Below are 4,808 nucleotides of genomic sequence, written 5' to 3' on the forward strand. Positions count from 1 at the left end.
TGTCCTCCTCGAACTCTCCCCTTAGGGAGGGAGTGCAAGTTATCGGGATAGGCTAACGTAGGAAGGGCACCAAAGAAGGATGAAGAGAATGTCCATTGCATGAAAGTAGTGCAAAAGAACTGAAACCACTGAGTTATCAGGTGAGGTTGGGGTGTGGACAACCTCTATTGAAATTGCAAACATTGAGGGGTAGGACGAATAAATCAAGAAATTATAAATAAAGAGGCTATTGATGAACATTTGTGTTCTATCGAAATCATTTTTAAAAATCTAGAACCATAGTGGCAAAAATAAATAAATCTTAATAATGGCAAACACTTTCTGCTTGGAAGTATTCTAAGTGTTTTATGTACATTAACTCATTTAATTCATCCTCACAACAACTCTATGAAGAAACTGGCACAGAGAGGCTAAGTAAGTTGCCCCGAATCATATTGCAGTGGGCATTTGAGTCTGGAGTCCTTACTTCTCATCATCAAACTATACTGCTTTCCTCTCCTCTCTTCACCAATTCCCTCTTCTTTAGTGTGTCCCTAAAGCACTAGGGTTTGTACCACACAATTTGTCCCGTAAATATATTTTATCTTGACTTAATCATTGTCTTTGCTTGTGCGTTCATCTTGCCTCCACAACCAAGAGCTAAGACACATCTGTAATTCTCACTGTCCTGTGCCTCCAATCCCACGTGCACATACACACACTCACGTGCGCGCGCACACTCGTAATCCCTCCGCTGTGCACTGAGCTGCATAGACAGTTGAGTGCCTCCCCAGGGACGGTGGAATAGGGCAGTGATTGTGAACTGTTTCTAGAGACATCCGTTCAGCCCAAATCCTGGCTCTGAAGCCCTTTTACTGGCTGTGTGACCTTGGGCAAGTTCCTTTGCTTTGCTGAGCCCCAATTTCCCAATTGTAAAACGGGAACTCTAACAGCCCCTTCCTCATGCAGCACTTGTGCAGATGAGCATGAATCATCTAGCCTGGAGCAAATGTTCAACACAGATTATTATTGCTGTTGTTATTACTATTAGCATTTCCTTCATCCATCACTCTCCCCACTTCCCCCTTTCAGGACACTGGCTTTCTTGTAATTCCTTGTATATGTTAAGCTCTTTCCTGCCTCTGGGTCTTTACATTTGCTGTGTCCTGTGTCTGAATCATTTTTGTTCTACATTTTTATGAGATAAGCTTCTTTGATTCAGGCCTTTCCTCAAATATCACCTCCTCCAGGAGACCTTCTCTGATTATCTTATCTAAAGTTCACACACGCGCGCGCGCACACACACACACACACACACACACACTTCACTTTCTAACCATTCATTATCTGCTTAGCACTCCTCTCTATCTGAAATTATTGCATATGTTGTTTATTGTCTGCCTCCCTCCTGAGAATAAAGCTCTAGTCTAGGCAATCTACAACTTCCTTGTTCGTAGCGATGGTCCAGCACCAGGCATGAGAGAACACTCAATAAATCTTTGCTAATAAATGTTGAAACGGCTGTAACTGCTTGGAGTAAGACCACCATAGCCTGAGTGTTCACTCTGTGCAAAGCACTGTGCTAAGTCATTGATATGAATCACTTCATTTAATCTTCACAAGTAGCCTAAGAAATAGGTATGGTAGTGCCCAGACTTGCACAAAACACACAGGAGGGGCAGAGCAGCTAAATGACATGCTCAAGGTCACACAGTAAGCAAATAGAGAAGCCAAACTGCAAATCTACGCTTCTGGAGGCCGTCTGTGGTCTTGACCGCCATGTGTTCCAGGTGAAAGACTTCTCCTGTCTTCCCTGGCCAGAACTTTCCCTCTCCTATTCCAACACAGTTGCTATATCCGGCACGCAGATTGGCTGCCTGCAGGTCCACCAGGGAACATCCTGGAAAAGACCCAACTCAGTTCCTTGGAAAGGAGCCCCAGCTGGGCTGGGAACACCAGGCCCTGCAAGGCCACGGCTGGCATCTCCACATGTTGGTGATGATTCTGAGGAAACGCCACCAGGTGCAGCAGTTGCTAAGTCAAGTATCTCAACCGGCTCATCGTTCACAGCCTACCTTTGCTGCCCCCCTACCTTCTGGCTGTCCCAGAATACCTGGTATTTCCAGAAGAAGCCAAGCTGCTTCTCTACCCCTTGCCTCCAAATATTCTGCCCTTCCTGCCTCCTTGTCCTCAAGCAAACTCCTGCTCATCCTTTAAGACCCAGCTCAAGAGTCACCTCCTCCATGAAGCGTTCTGTGATTTTTCCCCAGGCAGATGGGACTGCTCCTCCTCTGCCTCCCCTCTCTGTGCTGTAGAGCAGGGGGTTAAGCAGGTGGGCTGGAGCCAGGTGCATTAGATTCACAGGTTTGCTCCTCTACTGGCAAGCCGTGTGACCTCAGCCAGTCACTAAACTCCTCAACTAAAATGGGGACAATAGTCTTGGTATGAAATGAGATAACCCATGTAAAGTGACTAGCACATGCCTGGTATACTCTGAACCTTCCATAAATATTAGCAGTGATCCTATTTTTCTTAAAGGCCCTACCAGTCAGTATTGGAATTTGTGTCTGTTTCTCTCACTAGACTCTAATCTCGGACACTGCCTTGTACCCCTAGCTTTGACTGTCCCTGGGACATACCATGTGCTCCATAAACGTTTGTGGAAGCACTATAATCATATCTAACTTCTCTCTCTCTCTCTCTCTCTCTCTCTCTCTCTCTCTCTCTCTCTCTCTCTCTCTTTCTCTCTCTTATTGTTGGCAGAGCCAGAGCACCCTCAGCTACAGTCTCAGTTTTCTTCATCTCCATTGCATTCATAATGTGGAAACGTTTTTTGGAATATAATTGCTGTTAGCAACTCAAAAAATCCAGGGCTCAGAAAAAAATGTTGGCTCCTCTTCACCCCGGTCATGCACCCAGATTATTTCCTGAGGATTTCCTGAGGATGTGTGTAATCAGATCCTTTATTGCCCTGCGGTAGGGGGAGTCGGGGGTGGGGCAGGAACAACAGTCACCTATAGGCTAAAGCTGGGGGTCAGGTTTCTACTTGACTTCCTGTGTATTTGGTGGTCACGGTGATGAATGATTCTGTGACTCACAGTGCCACATTACAGTGGGGTTCCCTGGGCTTAGAAGGGAGATCCTTACTCCACACCCCCTGACTACAAGGGGGTACCACCTTCCTACCCTTCTTGTTCTCTCTACCTGTTTCTCCTGCCATTTTTTCTGGTATATTTACTTTTACTTGAAAGCAGGCCCCATTTTGAGCCAAACTTCCCCTACATTAAGATAGTACACTAGTGCTTTTATTTTCTTTTAAAAATAATTCTCTCATTACAAAGGCAATAAATGGTCATTATCGAAAATGTGGGAAAAGGGGTGACATTTTAAAAAGAATATTTAAATCACCCATAATCTCAGAGCCCTGAGAAAAATCACACATTTTTTCACATATGCTTACATAGACATTCATACATAATTAACGCTAAACTAGATATTAAAGAGAGATGCGTGCATATATTTAGATCTTGTGGCTTTCCATGACATGTTCCCATCATTTCTCTTTTCCCTGGCCACCACCATAAAAAGGAGAGCAGATGTTAATGTCCTGGGATTCTGCATACAGGACAACGAAGACCCAAAGAAGTAAATTCACTCAAGGTCATGAGGATTACTGGCACAACTGGGATTGGAGCCTAGGTCTCTTGGGTCATGGCCAAGTCTTCTTTCCACTGAACTAAAAAAGAAACCTGTCTCAGAGCCCCAAGGAGATGAGTCTTACGTGTTGGTGCCAGATTTGTATAATGTAGAATCAGAGTTCTTAGGCTGTTTACATTTTTTACCCGAAGTCCAAAGATAGAACGTGCTGAGATGTTTCATAAAGCAAATTTGAAAATGTACTGTATTCACTGAGGGAAGCGAGAGACGCCCTGTCAAGGTCAAGGTCCCCTGCCCTTGGCTGTCTCCTTCCTTTTAGTCAGGGTTTTAAGTTGTACATAGAAACATACTCACTCTCTCTCTCTCTCTCTTTTTTTATGCAGAAAATTAATTTATTCAAGGAAATGAGGTACATCACTGAATCCCCAGAAAGGCTGAAGAACCAGGCTTGATAGTCACACAGCCAGGGACAACCAAACCTAGAGATGATTGTCAAATATTTGACGACCATGTGACACAAGCTCCAACGCATCAGAATAGTGGAAGGTGGTAAATAACCTCCACAGCTGTTCTAGACATAATCACAGAATACCAGCCCTGCCAAAACCATACCTTGGAAGCACTCTAGTAGGGATTCTGTATTAGTCATATTTCTGCTGTGATAATGCCACATAACAAATTATTCTCCAATCTCAACAGCAAGCACTTTATTTTATCTTCATGGATCAGTGTGGTTTGCTCACCTTGATGGGGCTCAGCTGAGCTTAGCTGGAATTTGGGTTGGGAGTTGGGTCGGGTTCAGGCCTGGGTCAAGTACCCAGACTCAGTGATAATGGCTCCATGCAGCATGCTCTTCTCATGGGAAGGGTGGAGGCTCCAGTAAGATGATGAAAACTAACCCTGCTTCTTAGACCCTTGGCCTAGATGGAACTAAGACACCAGGGCTCAAAATAAGTCAAACCACCAAGCTCAAGGTATATGGGTCAATGTAGACTTAATCTACTGTCACGGGGGACACTGTAAGTCGCATGTCCAAAGGTATGGATTCTATTATAGGGACACAGTGAAGAGTGGAGACAGTTGGTCTGGCTGGTGTGACTCATTGGTTGAGCACCGACCTATGAACCAGGAGATCACAGTTCGATTCCCGATTGGGGCATGTGCCCAGGTTT

Source organism: Myotis lucifugus, unplaced genomic scaffold, assembly GCF_000147115.1.
Source record: "Myotis lucifugus unplaced genomic scaffold, Myoluc2.0 scaffold_103, whole genome shotgun sequence".
Classification (NCBI taxonomy): domain Eukaryota; kingdom Metazoa; phylum Chordata; class Mammalia; order Chiroptera; family Vespertilionidae; genus Myotis; species Myotis lucifugus.